The sequence below is a fragment of the Salvelinus alpinus genome, chromosome 25, assembly GCF_045679555.1.
Source record: "Salvelinus alpinus chromosome 25, SLU_Salpinus.1, whole genome shotgun sequence".
Taxonomy (NCBI): domain Eukaryota; kingdom Metazoa; phylum Chordata; class Actinopteri; order Salmoniformes; family Salmonidae; genus Salvelinus; species Salvelinus alpinus.
Window position 1 is genome coordinate 14,873,342 of NC_092110.1, and position 19,189 is coordinate 14,892,530.

Below are 19,189 nucleotides of genomic sequence, written 5' to 3' on the forward strand. Positions count from 1 at the left end.
CACAAAAAATATTCTCCATAGTCCCTTAGCATCAATCAATATTTAGGCTATAAACCATTTGCATTTATAAACCATTGATTGTATGAGAAACACTGTTTTTGTGTTTTGATGCTGCCTTTTACATGCACTGAAACCCCAAAAAGGGTTTTCACAACACTCTCTTAAAAACAGATATTCAGGTTGAAGAACCACTTTGGGTGTTTCAGAGTACTTCATTTCTCTTTTAAAACACATTCTGTGTATTAAAACGCTTACATTGGGTTTCACATGAGGTTGGTGCCACCTTAATTGGGGAGGACAGCCTCGTGGTAATGGCTGAAGCGGAATCAGTGGAATGGTATCAAACACATCCATGTGTTAGATGCCATTCCATTTGCTCCATTCCAGCCATTATTATGATCCTTCCTCCCCTCAGCAGTCTCCTGTGTTGGGTTTACAGCCAAACACCAGAGCTCAGCTTTTCAACGTTTCATGACACGATCATGGTATTTTAAGACTTTCTATTTGTACAGTGTATAGCCTACCTTCCACAAAGACTACGCATGTTTATTAAAATGCCTGGAAAGCAACGCATTATGTAATGAGCCAGTAGTCAACAACCTACTATTAAACTTCAAAGCCAATGTAGGATCTTCAAAGTCTGAACTGGGGAGGGGAGGGGGTATTCAAATGACATATTGGGGAACTATTTTAAGATTACTCATCAGTTGTAATGGTTGTGCATACATTCTAATGCAGACAATATATTACTTTGGACTTTTTCTGGATTTATTTTAGAGAACAGATTCCGTTGGGGTGCTTTGTCATGCATTCTGATGTGACGCAAGAGGCCATTCTCACACAATTGCAGGTGAGTCATTACACGCCGAGTGTAATTTCCTGGTTGACCTCTTCAAAAAGCTTTTTATTCGGACCTTCTGCAGTAAAAGTTTAGCGTTTATAGACGATAAACTGTCCTTCAAGAACATGGAAAGATGATCTCAGTTTGCTTGGCCTTATTGGGTGCTCCATATCCTTATCATTCCAATCTCTTCCTCGAAGTTCATGGAGATAATTGCGTCTATAAATCAGAGATCCGCAGGTTAGACATTTAGACAACACATAGGCCTATCAGTCTTGCTTTCCTAGAAGACACAGTTTATATTGCTGACAAGCCCTCTGCAGTAGCCTTGCTTTTTAAATAGCTACAACAGGTAGGCTACTAGGCTAATGGGATTACATTGTAGTATTCTTAAGGCCCTACACACGACCTAACAAAAAAACCTTATCATCACTGAAATGTATCAGGGCAGCAGACCACCAAGGCAGACATTCCTATTCTGAACCCGGGGCTATAGCTACAGCTTTCTGTTTAGTTTCTATTGCTTTGAGGCAGTAAACACTACATTTAACAGCTGATAAAGAGGAAGGCTAGCCTTTTGTTTGTGGACCGAATACATGTAGGGCCCACCAATGTTCTTATGGACAGAGAGCTTATGGACAAAGCTCTCTTTCTTCTCTCTTCTTCTCCCTCCCCTTAATATTACCAGATTTCAATGGCAGCCCTTGGGCACCTGGCCTCGCTGGACTTAAGTCCTTCGATTGGTTTGAAAGCGGTCGTTTCAGATTAAAGTGGGGTGCGTCCCTACGCTAGAATGAGATCTTAAAAGCCCCTGTTAGAACGGGGCGTCGCCCTATCGCCCAGTCGCCCAGCTCCAACCTGTTCCATGGTGCGTCTTTGCCCTGCATCACGCCACCCCTCATCTACCAGGGATTGGGTGGGGGGTGCAGGAGGATTGGGTGAGGGTGGAGGAGGATTGGATGGGGGAGGATTGGGTGGGGGAGTGATGAGAGCTGATGTCAGTGCAGCTGGAGGTCAGGGCCTCTCGTTTCACTCTCCCACTCATGGAATGGTAAAACACGCACACACACACACACACACACACACACACACACACACACACACACACACACACACACACACACACACACACACACACACACACACACACACACACACACACACACACACACACACACACACACACACACACACACACACCGAGCTGAGGGGGTTGAAACACTAGATCGTGACCGTTGCCCATCTGTAGGGGTTATCTGTGTCACACACTACCCCTCAACCCTGCCTGTAACTCATCTCCACTTATCAAACACACCTCTGCTCTGACACATTGTACCAGGACAGGCCCTTGTACGCTGAGGGTATGAAACTGTCATCAAGGGAATAAACTGGCCTCAGGGTCATCTGCAATGCACACACTCTCAGAGGAGTGGAAAAAGTTGAGAGTCCTTCACTGGAAACTCTGGTGTCAATGGTTACTGTAACGTAAAGAAAAACACAATTCCCATTTTCTTTGTTCTGTAGCGTAAATACTGAGTTATTTTCTTCACTTGTCTATCAGATATTCCACCTTAACAACTGTTCCGAAACACAGCACGAGGGAAAAACACATACAGTGATTAAAGCCCACCAGGTCTTAACGACAGTCTTCTCACTAATACACACTGAGAGGGGGATTTTAGTGGAAATGTCCACTTGGTGAAGAAACAACGGACAGGTTGTGCCGGTGTCGCTGTGTGGACGGAATGACTCTTTTGTTGGGTGAGTCTGCAGTCTAATTTTCGGCAGGGCAGGGTGTCCCTATGCTAGGCCCCGGCCCTATGCATTTTCATTAGATATGCCTAATGAAAAAATGGCCGCTGGACAGCCCAGACCCCCAACTGACTCCTGGCCTGTAGTTAAGGCAGTGGCCCAGCTCCCATCTCCTCTCTACCTCTACCCCTTATGGAACAGGTGTGTTTATACCTTAACTGTCTAAGCCTACTTTACTTCTTCAACTAAAGATCACAGATAGATGACAATATTGCTTTCACCTATAAACTTGCTTGAAAATCTGTGACCATGAAGGAAAGGAGATGAGGGTGGTAGACTCAGGTTTTGCCACCCCTCTTCCTTCAGTAATTCTTGTGGCAGGAAGTTTACCAAAAGCTATTTTGCACTATAAGTATCACTCAGCGCAAAGTGAGTCCACCAACGCCCTAGCTAACTGTTGCAAACTGGTCTGTTGTAAACACCCTCCTTTAAAGAGACAAAGCAACTCTCAAAGCTGAAGGGCTCTAACCCATCTGCCACCACCCACTTCAACGGACTAATCCACTTTTCAGACATAGGTCAGGTTCATAGTCAGACATGCAACCTCGTCCACTGACATAATAGTGTTTACATCGGAGCAGTTTCCCTTTGTGAATTAGGTTACTAGACCTTTCTCATTCAGATCGCCTAAACATAGGGAAACAGAGCTAGGTTCTGAGATACAACTCGACCGAGGGCGGCCTGCCTGCGTTGGACCTGAGTATTTATTTGATAACAGACTCCCTCTATGTTGGTACGTAGGGCCTTTGTGTGGGCCCTCAGAGAGGCAGTTGGATTGTGCCCGGGGTTTTTGTGGGCTACAGTTTGAAAGCAACAACGTGAAACCGGAGCTGTAATGCGACCTTGAGGCAATTAGGCTAACAATAGGCCCGTTTTTTCTTCCACCTCTTTTGTGCTGCTAAACACTATTTAAGGGCGGAAATACGAGGAGAAACGTTAGCATTTCTTGGATCAGTAGAGAAAATAAACTCATGTAATGGATGAAATCAGCCATACTTGTAGTTGTGGGGGTGTTATCATGGAGGGGCACAGCATATGTCAGGCAAAGAGTTTTTGGGCTGTGCCCAAAGGTCGTTTTTGGGCTGTGCACTCTTTTGAAGTTGTCTCACCTTGCTTTTTTAAAAGTGGGGGCAGTTGGAAGTTGAGGGGGGACATGAGGTTAATGGAAACAATTTTGTCAGAGTGCAGTCGTCCCTTTCCCATGTTTGCAGACTTACATAGAGGGGTAGCTAGAGGGGGGAGAGGGAGGGAGAGGTAGGGAGAGACCGGCACCTCCCCACCTTCCTCGCTCCCTCCCTTTCGCTGCCGTATTCTTCCCTGAATGGAGTGTGTCCACCGGATCTGCCTGGGATGAAATGTCATATCTCAGACTGATCTTTATCTCTTAATCGCTTCCTTTGTCTCCCATGATTCCCCAGACCCTCCCTTGCTTCCCTCCACGGACCAAGGCCTTTGATGTGTCAGACACGGTTAGGGACGCTGGGGGTGTGTGTGTGTGTGGGGGGGGGGGTGGCGGTCTGGCTCTTCTCTAATTCTCTAAACTGAACTAAACGAGAGCTGCAGGAGTTATCAAGATGCACCAGTGGAGGACACCATTTGAAGAGGGCTGGTGTGTTATAGAGGATGTTGCAGTGTTTCCAGGGTGGTTTTTAAAGTGTGTGTGTGTGTGTGTGTGTGTGTGTGTGTGTGTGTGTGTGTGTGTGTGTGTGTGTGTGTGTGTGTGTGTGTGTGTGTGTGTGTGTGTGTGTGTGTGTGTGTGTGTGTGTGTGTGTGTGTTTAAAATGAACATCCAGCCCGTAGGGTTGAACTCAGATGATGGTGGTTTGGCCTCATTTCCCATCTCTATCAGCCACAAACAGATAGTTGTTGTGGTGTCAGAGCCAGCCAAATATGAATTCTACACAGAGAGGGGAAAATTGATTAAAAATACACAATAAGAGAACAAAAAAATTCCTAGGAAGCTTTTGTATCCAGGGTCTGGCCTGGTTTTTTAAATGCAGCTGGACTGAAGATGGGGGGGGGGGGGGGGGGGGGGGGGTACTAAAGAGGTGAGAGTAGAGAGAGGTCAGAGTGTGCAGTTCTGCAGTTGCACAATATGGAAGAAAGAAGGGAGTGAAAGAAAGGAATAGGTAGAATGGAAAAGGATGAGTGAACAACATGGAGTGGAGAAGGGACAAGGGACAGTATAGAAATGACAATGGACAAGGGAGAGAAGAGAGGTGGAGAGAGGAAGGAGTGGAAGGAGGGGTAAAGAGAGAGCATGAATGAGGGAACCCAGCCAGGCCTTTTGGGTTTCATTCTGAGCGACTGGAGTATGGCTGCTTCAGGATCATAAAAAATGTGCTGCTGCTTTCCATGGGGGAAATTTCTGTATGTGGTTCTCTCTGTACTGAAAAACATCACCACAGCATGATGCTGCCACCCCCATGCTTCACCGTAGGGATGGTGCCAGGTTTCTTCCAGACGTGACGCTTGGCAGTCAGGCCAAAGAGTTCAATCTTGGTTTCATCAGACCAGAGAATCTTGCTTTCATGTGTCTTTTACTGAGGAGTGGCTTCCGTCTGACAACTCTACTGTAAAGGCCTGATTGGTGGAGTGCTGCAGAGATGGTTGTCCTTCTGGAAGGTTCTCCCATCTCAACAGAGGAAGTCTGGAGCTCTGTCAGAGTGACCATCGGGTTTTTGGTCACCTCCCTGACCAATGCCCTTCTCCCCCGATTGCTCAGTTTGGCCGGGTGGCTAGCTCTAGGAAGAGTCTTGGTGGTTCCAAACTTCTTTAATTTAAGAATGATGGAGGCCACTGTGTTCTTGGGGACCTTCAATGATGCAGACATGTTTTGGTACACTGCCCCAGATCTGTGCCTCCACATAATCCAGTCTCAAATCAAATCAAATTTGATTAGTCACATGCGCCGAATACAACCGTGAAATGCTTACTTACGAGCCCCTAACCAACAGTGCAGTTTCAAAAAAATGTAGATAAGAATAAGAGATAATGTAACAAGTCTCGGAGCTCTACGGACAATTCCTTCAACCTCCTGGCTCGTTTTTTGCTATTATATGCATTGTCAACTGTGGGACCTTATATAGACAGGTATTTGGCATTCCAAATCATATCCAATCAATAGAATTTACCACAGGTGGACTCCAATCAAGTTGTAGAAACAGCTCAAGGATGATCAATGGAAACAGGATGCACCTGAGCTCAATTTCGAGTTTCATAGCAAAGGGTCTGAATAGTTATGTAAATAAGGTATTTCTATAAAAAAATAAATGCTCAAATTTACAAAAACCTGTTTTCGCTTTGTTATTATGGGGTATTATGTGGAGATTGCTGAGGGAAAAATGTATTTAATAAATTTTAGAATAAGGCTGTAATATAACAAAATGTGGAAAACGTCAAGGGGTCTTAATACTTTCCGAATGCACTGTAAAACATACATAAGGTGTATCAGGGACAATTGTTCTCATGTTGACTCATGTGATGGTCACAACATTAAATGTAAAGCCAAAGCTAGCAGGGGTACATTATGTGCCCCCTCTGCTGGCGGGATACAACATGACACTGTATGTGTCTGGCCACATACACACACACACACACATCATACACACATTAAGCTAACATAGCAGGCGTAAAAGAAAAGCCTGAGCGGCGTTTCTTTCTTTCTCGTCCTGACGAGAAAAAATAAAGGAGGAGGAGGAGGTTCTCTTCTGCACTGTTCAACCAATCCAGTAAATGTGGAGGAGGAGTTAAGCTGGAGTGTCGCCTTGATAATTTACAAAAATGGAAGTTGTGTCACAGGCTCTCTTTCCATTTCCCCTGAAAACCGGATGCATCCGGTTGTTTCCACCCCTCTGAAGGTGCACACACTGGGACGGTTTGCAACTTCTGGTGAGGCGGCAGGTAACCTAGCAGTTAGAGCGTTGAGCCAGTAACCAAAATGTTGCTGGTTCAAATCCCCGAGCTGACAAGGTGAAAGATCTGTCTATGTGCCCTTGAGCAAGGCACTTAGCTCCAATTGCTCCAGGGTTGGCGTTAATAATGGCTGATCCTGGCCCGTGACCCCACTCTCTGAGGGTCTCAGGGGGATTTGAGATATGCAAAAAACATATTTCCAATTCACATATGTGTATGAATGCACGCACAAAATAGTACAAAAGTAAGCACCCACAATGTGTAAAATGTAAACAATAACATATTTCTCTGTGGTCAGACCACCCAGCAACTGCTTGCATAGCTTGACAAAGATAGGAGACCTGACTCAGAGTAAGAGGTTTGAACTTTGCCAAAAGCAACATTGTTCGTTTCGCAGGGAGTGATGCAATGCAAGGGCCTTGCCACCTGGAGATGGAGGTTGAAGGGTGAAGGCTGGAGGGTTGGAAAAAGAATAACAACATTAGCCTCAGAAAAAAAAGTCACCAAAAAACTGATCCGTCAACACCACATAAAACCTAATGGCTCCTTTCCTAATCTCCTTTCTGATTATGACATTTGTAAACCCTGGATTTTCAAATTGTGGAGAGACATTGTTTCATCCACCAGTGTATCAGTGTGTGTATTTGTACATGTACGACTAGCATAGTGAAAATAAGCCTGCACTTTTCCCCAGATTATTCCTAAGCTTGAACAAACGTTGACACTCCCTCCATTGCAAGGTTTTGTCAAGAGGCTGCTTGTTGCTTTTGGCATGGACATACACAACTGTATACATTCAGCCATGAACATTAGGGTGAGATCATGAACATATGGGCCAGCATTGAAGCCTGGGGTACACCCTGGCTATGTTAGTGAATGCTAGTCATGTATAAATACTATTACCCCTCCCTGTGAGATAAACATGTCCACACAGTGAAGACAAATCAAAACGGGAATGACAATGGAATTAATATGAAATATTGCATGGCAGTTCTGTTATAATTCATATGGTTGTTGTCCAGTTCTCATGATCTGGATTCATGTTTAATAGATGAGTATGTTCAGCTTTACATTTTACTAGTAGTTAGCCACGTCCAGCCAACTCAGCCAACATCCCAGTGGAAGTGAAAAGTATCCCAGTGGAAGTGAAAAGTATCCCAGTGAAAGTGAAAAGTATCCCAGTGGAAGTGAAAAGTATCCCAGTGAAAGTGAAAAGTATCCCAGTGGAAGTGAAAAGTATCCCAGTGGAAGTGAAAAGTATCCCAGTGAAAGTGAAAAGTATCCCAGTGGAAGTGAAAAGTATCCCAGTGGAAGTGAAAAGTATCCCAGTGGAAGTGAAAAGTATCCCAGTGGAAGTGAAAAGTATCCCAGTGGAAGTGAAAAGTATCCCAGTGGAAGTGAAAAGTGCCCGTCTAACTGGTATCAAGCACATTAGAGATTTTGATCTGTATTCTGTATCCCTCACTAATGGCATCATTAGTGATAAGAGTAAGAGTTGGGGAGGTTGTGTTAGTATCGTTGCATTCTTCTCTGTGTTACTCACTTTGTGATGGTTGTTTTTCCTGTGAGTGAATACTTCCTCTGGGGCCAGCAAAAAGTTGAAGAGTGGAAAAAACAGCAACACAAATTTTCAATTAAACCATTCCATCTAGTAATAAAACAAATTACAAAAAATTGAGAGCCAGAACAAACAAACAAGGCCGTTACCGTAGTAACGGAAGAGACCTGCTGAGGTGTTGCCCTCAGGATTTGGGGGATGGGTACGATCCAGGTGTGAGGTTGTGACCTTTTTTACGTGCTACTGGCACTGCCTCGGCACGCAGGATTACAGGCACTATGCCTATGAGTTGGGTAAAGTTTAGGCATAAGGCTGGGGAGGTCTATCACTTTGAGGTTAGAGGGCCTCTTTTGTCTCTTGTTTTGTTCTAATGTGCCTTAACAACATTAGGAGGGAAATGAAAAGAATAGCAACTTAATGAAGACCAGACTGGCTATCCCAACGGATTGGAGCCTTACACTGGATACACTGAGGGTGTGTCACCTACTGTCATTCGTTTGTCCTGTGGTAAGGATGTGTGCACCTGGGAGCACTTCTCTCATGTTGCTCTTTTTTGACGAACCATACAAGCCAACTCTCTTACCAGTTCGCTGTCAGGGTTTTAGTGGTTGGAAGATAGAGAAAGAGGACAGGGCAGGTTGGAAAGGGGGGGGGGGAAGACAACCTTTATAACCGCGTGGTTACAGAGGAAGAGAGAATGATGACAAATAGAGGAAGAGAGAGAGAGGGGAACATGGCTGGAGAACAGAAAGGGGGACAGGGGGAGGCTTGCTCTCTATGACTGGTCACCATGTGTGTGTGTGTGTGTGTGTGTGTGTGTGTGTGTGTGTGTGTGTGTGTGTGTGTGTGTGTGTGTGTGGGGGGGGGGGGGGGGGGGGGGGGGGGGTGGCTGGAGGCCACAGCCGTGCCCGGAAAGGCTCGGAGCACAACCAGTCATTAGGAAGTCAGGACTGTCTGGAGTGCATTACAGTCAGGGTACTGTAACTCTTACAAGCACAGGCTGGTAACAATTCAACCCAAATACGAAGGAGGGAGGGATGAAGGGAGAGGCTAGAGGGAGGAGAGAAAGAGAGTGTCCTGCATGAGACTGGCAAGAGGCAGTATTGAAATGTTAGCCACTGCTAGCCCAGAAAAAAGAAGGAAGGCAGGAAGGGAGGGAAGGAGGGAGGGAAAGGAAAGTAAGTAGAGAAGAGAGGAAGAATGAGGGAGGAGGGGAGGGAGAAACGGAGAGCGCTAAAACGTTTGACACGGCTGCCGTTTTGACTGCAGCCTTCAACAGTTTGACAGTTTTTGGTGTTTCTCGTCAAACCACTGCTTATATTGGCTCTGTCGGAGTTTCATTAAACAGACATGATTCACTCGAGACCAAAAAGAGGGGGGAAGAGAGAGAGAGAGAGAGGGACGAGGAGAGAAGACAAATTCTACATTCATCATATATCATGTCCGCTTCTGCTTCTGTGGCCTTCTATCTCCCGAATAGAAAAGCAGGAGAGAAGATGAGTGGATATGAGGAGCGGAGAGCTGAGTGAGACATATCAGATGGCATAAACAGAAGTACACTTATCCTGCATCAGTAGGCCAAAGCTCACATCAGGGTTTAAACTGAGCATGTGCAGTGTCGAACCCAAATAGAACAATTACCCACACTCCTCCACTGCTGCACTCTCAGGGCACACTTTGAGGGGAAATCAGTCAATTCCTTTGTGTGTTTTTTACAGTCATAGTGGATGTGTGAATGAGGATAGGGATGCTGAGTCTCTAGTTTTTTGGGTGATTATAGCACTCAAGCTATAGTGTTTATGTGTGTATTGATAGGGAAACTTGCTCTTTGGTTTCTCCCTCCAACTCTTTCTTCTTCCGTCTCTCTCTCATCACATTCCTCCCATTCTCCTCCTAATCTAATGCAGAGAAGAGTAGACTCACCTGACAATCACTGCATCCAGCTCTTTCTCTGGTTGGCTACTCTGTACTTCAGCTATGTGATCAGTTGGCGTCAGGCCACATCCTGATTGATTACCGACCCTATCACCTGGTTCTGCCTTATCTGACATCCATTGTGAATCACATACTGCATATGAAGGTGTGTGTGTGTGTGTTCTTTCTAGTGTTAGTTTATTTATTTGATTGTCTGGTCTTGTAATCCTATTAACCTCACACCTGCTCTATGCTCTATAACAGGATGTACCAGGTCATTTTATTTCCATGTCCAAGATTATCTTTGAAATCTTGATTTCATCCTGTGCCCTGTTTTCTGAATTAGGGGCAAAAAATGAAAGGAATTACCTGGCATGGGCTCGTTGAGCATGTTCAAGCAGAGTGTAACATCAGACACCTGGTTTGATTTATTTTGTTTGGGTAGTTGGCAGTGGACGGACCCCCTAACCCAATTTATAGGAAACACACACACACACGCACACACTCACAAACCAGACATACACACACATTATGTTCTTCTATTCTTGTGGGGACCTAAAATTGATTTCCATTCGAAATCTATTTTACCTAACCCCTTACCTAACCGTAACCCTAATCTTAACCCTAACCCAAACTCCTAAACCTAAACCTAACCATTAACCCCTTACCGTTACCATAACCCTAATTCTAACCCTAACTGTAAACCTAACCCTAAACCTAAACCTAACCCCTAAACTTAAAATAGCCTTTGTCCTCATTGGGGATGTGGGAAATGTCCCCATAAGGGAGAATTTTTCTTGTTCTACTATCCTTGCGGGGACTTTTGGGGATTTTAGGTCCCCACAAGGATAGAAGAACCAACCCACACATACACACACAGACTCCTGAACCACGCATGTGTGCTCGTACACACACTTGAACACACACTCGGACACACACTCAGACACAAACCTACGCACGTACACCATCCATACTCCTTAGCACCAATAAAAATGATTTTGTTGGAAAATCAACCCTCAGTGCAGCAGCGTTTCTCTTCCAGCCTCTGGAAGTCTAGGTTAATGCCTTAATGCCTTTCATTTCTAAATCTCCCTCTGCAGAGTGCAGGTGCACTGGGACAGTGAGAGAGGGAGAGCGAGAGAGGCAGGGAATGAGGGAGAAAGAACAAGGAGAAAGAAAGAAGAGAGAAAAAAGGAAAGATGCAGATGGAAAAGGAGGAAAAGAGAGATGTTTTGGAGGCACCAGTCCAGCTGTATATGTACCTGCCCACATAAAACATATGACAGTTTACTTTAGAATACTACTGTACTTACTATAGAATTCTGTAGCAAACTGTAGTATACTGTAGAATACTATACTACAATCAGTATAATCCCTCAATCATGTGTTGTACTTACTATAGAGTTTTGTAATATACTGTAGGAATACACCCTGCCCATTCCCCTCCCCATATCCCAATTTGTGACACCCATAAGTACCTACATACCAAGTATATGCCATATATTGTGTTCCATATGGTTACAGAAAAGAGCAGACGCTCTGAACTGTCCATTCAGATCCCAGTCATACCTACCGACCTACTGGTTATGGAAAATGTTGTATTTTAGTTCATATCTGCCAGGTTTCCTCAAGGAGAAAGCCTCCATTTCTATGTCAAAGATAATAAAACAAAAACACTACAGTAAATACTACAGTATACTACAATATACATAAACACTACATTAATCACAATAGTATACACTACAGTTATTTTACTACAGTATTTATACTATAGTTAACTGTAAATACTACAGTATACTTGTAACGCCCGGGGTGTAGTGGATGAGGAGTCAGGCGCAGGAAGCAGAGAGTTCAGGGTAGTGCTAATATTTTAATGCACCACAACGGTGAACATACGCCAACCCAAAATAAATGCCCCAAACAAGGGGGACTAAACAGTCCAGCAAAAAACCCAAACACATGGGAAAACCATGACACACAGACGTGTACACATGTACATCGAAACAATCCCGCCTGCTGGTAAATAAAGCCCAACCAATCAGCCTAAAACAAACACAGGTGAAACCAATAAACAGAAAAGGGGAAGAAAGGATCAGTGGCAGCGACCAGTGACCGCCGAGCACCACCTGAACAGGAAGGGGAGCCACCTTCGGTAGAAGTCGTGTCAGTACCCCCCCCCCCCCACGCGCGGCGACCGCAGCGCGGCGACACCGGCCTCGAGGGCGACCCGGAGGGCGAGGCGCAGGGTAATCTGGATGGAGGCGATGGAAATCCCTCAACAGTGACGGGTCCAAGATGTCCCCCACCGGTACCCAGCACCTCTCCTCCGGACCGTACCCCTCTCAGTCCACGAGGTACTGCAGGCCCCTCGATGTCCAGAGGGGGCGGAGGGGCCTCCGGAACCTCACCGTCCTGCAGGGGACCAGCTACCACCGGCCTGAGGAGAGACACATGAAACGAGGGGTTAATGCGATAATAGGAAGGGAGTTGTAACCTATAACACACCTCGTTTATCCTCCTCAGGACTTTGAAGGGCCCCACACACTGCGGCCCCAGCTTCCGGCAGGGCAAGCGGAGGGGTAGGTTTCGGGTCGAGAGCCAGACCGGGGGCCTCACTGCGGTGGCGGTCAGCACTCCTCTTCTGCCGTCCACTGGCTTGTTTGAGGGATTCCTGGACGGCCCTCCAGGTCTCCTTGGAGCGCTGCACCCACTCCTCCACCGCAGGAATCTCGGTCTGACTCGGATGCCAAGGTGCCAGGACCGGCTGGTAGCCCAACACACACTGAAACGGTGATAGGTTCGTCGAGGAGTGACGGAGTGAGTTCTGGGCCAACTCCGCCCATGGGACGTACCTAGACCACTCTCTTGGCTGGTCCTGGCAATACGACCGCAGAAACCTACCCACCTCCTGGTTCACTCTCTCCACCTGCCCATTACTCTCGGGGTGATAACCGGAGGTCAGGCTGACCGAAACCCCCAGACGCTCCATGAACGCCCTCCATACCCGGGACGTGAACTGGGGACCCCGATAAGAGAAGATGTGGGTAAATAGCGCCTCCGCAGTCTGTAGGGCTGTAGGGAGACCGGGCAATGGGAGGAGACGGCATGACTTAGAAAACCGATCCACAACCACCAAAACCGTAGTGTTCCCCTGAGACGGGGGAAGATCGGTCAGGAAATCCACTGATAAGTGAGACCATGGCGGTTGTGGAACGGGGAGGGGTTGTAACTTCCCTCTAGGAAGGTGCCTAGGAGCCTTACTCTGGGCGCACACCGAACAGGAAGAGACATAAAACCTAACGTCCCTAGCCAAGGTGTGCCACCAATACTTCTCCCGGAGGCCCCGCACTGTCCTCGCCACCCCAGGATCACCCGAGGAGGGTAGGGTGTGAGCCCACCGAATCAGTTGGTCCCGAACACCAAGCGGCACGTACTTACGCCCAGCCGGACACTGAGGAGGCGCAGGTTCCGCCCGTAACGCCGGCTCGATGTCCAAGTCCACCTCCCATACCACTGGTGCCACCAGCCTCGAGGCTGGAAGGATGGGAGTAGGCTCGGTGGACCGATCCTCCGTGTCATAGAGACGGGACAGCGCGTCGGCCTTTGTGTTCAGGGAGCCTGGTCTATAAGACAGAGTGAACCTGAATCGGGTGAAGAACATGGCCCACCTTGCCTGACGCGGATTCGGTCTCCTAGCTTCCCGGATATACTCCAGATTCTGGTGGTCGGTCCAGATGAGAAAAGGGTGCTTAGCCCCCTCACCCTCAGGGCTTTTACCACCGCTAACAACTCCCGGTCCCCCACATCATAGTTACGCTCCGCCGGACTGAGCTTTCTCGAAAAAAAAGCGCAGGGGCGAAGTTTTGGTGGCGTACCCGAGCGCTGTGATAGCACGGCACCCACCCCACCCTCGGACTCGTCCACCTCCACTATGAATGCTAGAGAGGGGTCCGGGTGCGCCAACACGGGTGCATCCGTGAACAGTGCCTTCAACCAACCTCTGTCCGCCTCTGCCGACCACCGCAAACGCACCGGCCCCCCTTCAGCAGTGAGGTAATGGGGGCCGCTACCTGGCCAAAACCCCGGATAAACCTCCGGTAGTAATTGGCAAACCCCAAAAACCGCTGCACCTCCTTCACCGTGGTAGGAGTCGGCCAATTACGCACGGCCTTAATGCGGTCACACTCCATCACCACCCCCGAGGTGGAAATGCGATAACCCAGGAAGGAGACGGCTCGTTTGGAAAACACACACTTCTCAGCCTTGACGTATAGGTCATGCTCCAGCAGTCTACCAAGCACCTTGCGCACCAGAGACACATGCGCAGCGCGGGTGGCGGAATAGATCAGAATATCATCGATATAGACAACCACGCCCTGCCCGTGCAGGTCCCAGAGAATTCCGTCTACAAAGGATTGAAAGACGGCTGGAGCATTTTTTAACCCATACGGCATGACGAGGTACTCATAGTGGCCCGATGTGGTACTAAACACGGTTTTCCACTTGTCCCCATCCCGAATACGCAGCAGACTATACGCGCTCCTGAGGTCCAGTTTTGTGAAAAACTGTGCTCTGTGAAATGATTCCACCGCTGTAGCAATGAGAGGTAGTGGGTAACTAAACCCCACTGTGATGGCATTTAGACCTCTATAATCAATGCACGGACGCAGACCTCCTTCCTTTTTCTTCACAAAAAAGAAACTCGAGGAGACGGGTGAGATGGAGGGCCGAATGTACCCCTGCCCCAGAGATTCCGTGACATATGTCTCCATAGCCAACGTCTCCTCCTGTGACAATGGGTACTCTCTCTCTCTCTCTCTCTCTCTCTCTCTCTCTCTCTCTCTCTCTCTCTCTCTCTCTCTCTCTCTCTCTCTCTCTCTCTCTCTCTCTCTCTCTCTCTCTCTCTCTCTCTCTCTCTCTCTCTCTCTCTCTCTCTCTCTCTCTCTCTCTCTCTCTCTCTCTCTCTCTCTCTCTCTCTCTCTCTCTCTCTCTCTCTCTCTCTCTCTCTCTCTCTCTCTCTCTCTCTCTCTCTCTCTCTCTCTCTCTCTCTCTCTCTCTCTCTCTCTCTCTCTCTCTCTCTCTCTCTCTCTCTCTAGATAGATAGATAGATAGATAGATAGATAGATAGATAGATAGATAGATAGATAGATAGATAGAAAGGCCATATGGCAGGTGTCTGGCCTACGTTGTCTGTCTGTGGAACACATGATGATTTCAATTGGAAGGAAACGCAAAAACAAGGACGGGGTCCAGGGTTTAGGAAATCCCAACAGTGGAGGAGCATTGATCTTTGTTAGAAAGTGTGTCTCTGTAGTGCCTTCACAATTTAGATTGAACATCCTCTTCCTACTTTAAAATAATGAGATTTAAATCCATAGCACTGAAGAACCGGGCAATATTTTTGTGTTCGCTGAGACAGTAAATTGAAATGACTTTAACATTCTATTCGCGGTGTAGCATGGATCTTCAGGGCTATGGATTGAATAGAGCCCAAAATAAAAAAGAAACTGAAACCACATATTTTTTTTCTTCATGGCTGTGTGGTATGATCATACCCTCCATCCATCATGCATAAGGGTATGATCGTTTCATTCTCGGCTTGTTATTCAGGGAGCGCATACGAGCGCATACTGTGTCTTATTTTCTGGTCTAGTTTCTGGTGGGCAGATTTCTTAGAAAACATGCTACACAAATCAACTATTATATAGTAAGAAATAAACATGATTTTAGTTCAAGTCACTATGAAGTTAGGGTAGCGGCTGGTATCAACTCCGGCCTCCGTGGTCCGCCTGCTGTCGTCATGGTGACGCATGTAAACACAGTCTTAATTAGATGGTTGGGGAGTCCAAACCTTACAGTGTGTGTGTGTGTGTGTGTGTAAACCAGAGCTGAGTGTGGTGCTTCCTTTAACGTTATGCGTCAGTGTGACATCACAGTCTGGGTGCAAGGACACCCTATCATTGTCATGATGACACAGGAAGTGTGTTTGAAATGTGAGTCAACCTCGGAGTCCGTTTTCAGCAGACAGTCAACCACAGACAGTCAGTCCCCCAGACAGTCAACGGACCATACCATAGGCCTTTATGAAGAAGCAGTCCAGATGCCACAAAAGCGTGGGCCCTGCCACTTATACCAAGGAATTCTTATCATGTTGACTTTTCAAAAGGGATGCACCGCACTGTGGTCCCTGGTGCAGCTGGGACAACATGATGGATGGAGTGGCTAGTAGAAAGGGATGTACCCTCCCCGCATCCACCCTCGTCCAAACCACCAGTACACACACACACGCACACACACACTCCACCCCTGAGTAAGGTGGCCGGGTGGAGAAATTTGCGAGCGACTGGGCTTTGCACCAGGCGAAGGAGGGAGCCACTTGCCGGGGCCATGGCCATAAAACAAAAGCAGTTGTAACATGAAAGAATTCTTGCGCTTTACAAGAGGAAGTGGAACATCTGAGAGACGATGTTGTTTGAATTCTCAGTGTGCTCTTCTGGGCAAAGTGTCAAAACTGGGGCAGCTGTCGGCTGCTTTTTCCTCCCCCCTTCATCCCCACTCCTCTTTTCTTACCTTCACATCCTAAATGTTCTTCCTGTGCCCCCGTCTCACCCAATGCCTCTGTGACCAGAGGAACCTTGGTAAAACGTTTCACTCCAAACACAGGCGGAAAAGCAGGCAGCAGGCACCCACCCCGGGCAACCCAGGGGACAACAAGGACCTAGCTTTGCTTTGAACCTGGCAGCTCCAGGGAACATTCCTGTCTTGAAAGGTTTATTTGGTTATTTCTCCAAATGTCCTGAAGTAAAATATACTGTTAAGTAAGCTGATACAAACCAGTTGTAGACAGGCAATAGTAAACACATTGGAACCACTCATGAGATGGTTGAATCCCTGTGTCGAGTGCACTGCCTGCACTGCCTCCTGAAAGTTGAAAAGAGCAGGTTTTTGATCATTTTTTTGTAGATATGGAGTATCAACTACCTTATCTTATTTTTTTGTACAAGTTCGTCACATGCAAAGGTACAGTGAAATGCTTAACTTGCGTGCTCTACCCAACAGTGCAGTTATCAATATCAAAATTGTATAGCTAATACCACACACACACTACCAGTAAAAGGTTTGGACACTCATTCAAGGGTTTTTCCTTTATTCTACATTGTAGAATAATAGTGAAGACATCAAAACTATTAAATAACACATATGGAATCATGTAGTAACCAAAAAAGTGTTAAACAAATCAAAATATATTATTATTATTATTATTATATTTGAGATTCTTCAAAGTATCCACCCTTTGCCTTGATGACAGCTTTGCACACTCTTGGCATTCTCTCAACCAGCTTCATTGGTTTTCTGAACATAACGCGCAACCCAAATGGTGTTTTTTTGTTATAAAACTAATATTCATCGAACAAAAAGAACATTTGTTGTGTAACTGGGAGTCTCGTGAGTGCAAACATCCGAAGATTATCAAAGGTAAGCGATTAATTTTATTCCTTTTCTGACTTTCGTGACCATGCTAATTTGGGGATAGCTGTTGTAGCATTGATTAATACACTCACAAAAGCTTGGATTGCTTTCGCTGCAAAGCATATTTTCAAAATCTGACATGATAGGTGGATTAACAACAAGCTAAACTGTGTTTTGGTATATTTCACTTGTGATTGCATGATTATAAATATTGTTAGTAATATTTTGCGCCCTGCAATTCAGCGGTTGTTTAGGAAAATGATCCCGCTAAAGGGATCTGTAGCGCAAAGAAGTTAACAGGTGTGCCTTTGTTAAAAGTTCATTTGTGGAATTTCTTTCCTTCTTAATGCGTTTGAGACAATCAGTTGTGTTGTAGGGGTGGTATACAGAAGATAGCCCTATTTGGTAAAAGACCAATTCCATATTATGGCAAGAACAGCTCAAATAAGCAAAGAGAAACAACAGTCCATCATTACTTTAAGACATGAAGGTCAGTCAATACTGAACATTTCAAGAACTTTGAACGTTTTTTTCAAGTACAGTCACAAAAACCATCAAGCGCTATAATGAAACTGGCTCTCATGAGGACCACCACAGGAAATGAAGACCTAGAGTTACCTCTGCTGCAGAGGATAAGTCCAAATTTGAGATTTTTGGTTCAAACCGCTGTGTCTTTGTGAGACGCAGAGTAGGTGAACGGATGATCTCTGCATGTGTGGTTACCACCGTGAAGCATGGAGGAGGAGGTGTGATGGTGTGGGGGAGCTTTGCTGGTGACACTGTCAGTGATTTATTTAGAATTGAAGGCACACTTAACCAGCATGACTAGCATAGCATTCTGCAGCGATACGCCATCCCATCTGGTTTGCCTTTAGTGGGACTATCATTTGTTTTCAACAGGACAATGACCCAACACACCTCCAGGCTGTGTAAGGGCTATTTGACCAAGAAGGAGAGTGATGAGTGTTGCATCAGATGACCTGGCCTCCACAATCACCAACCTCAACCCAATTGAGATGGTTAGGGATGAGTTGGACCTCAGAGTGAAGGAAAAGCAGCCAACAAGTGCAGAGCATATGCGGGATCTCCTTCAAGACTGTTGGAAAAGCATTCCAGGTGAAGCTGGTTAAGAGAATGCCAAGAGTGTGCAAAGCTGTCATCAAGGCAAAGCGTGGCTACTTTGAAGAATCTAAAATATATTTTGATTTGTTTAACACATGATTCCATATGTGTTATTTCGTAGTTTTGATGTCTTCCCTACCCTATTATTCTACAACGTAGAAAATAGTAAAAATGTTTAAAAAACTTGAATGAGTAGGTGTTCTAAAACTTTTGACCGGTAGTGTATGTATGTATGTATGTATAATGAAAACACAAGTAATAAGATAGGACGCTGACAATACCAAATTCACAGTGTGCAGGGATACTGGAGCATTTGAGATAGATATGTAAATATAGGCAGGAATTAGGAGAAAGTGACTGGTAGTAGGATATTTTATAATAATAATAAAAATTGCAGCAGCATAAGTGGTGGGTGGGTGTGTAGGTTGTGGTGAGTGTGTGTATGTAACTAAGTGTGTGGATGTTAGTGTGAGAAAGAGTGACAGTGTAGGCCTGAAAGGCAGATATACATGTAAACAGGGATGGAAAGTGCCTGGAAAGAGGAACATAAATACTTA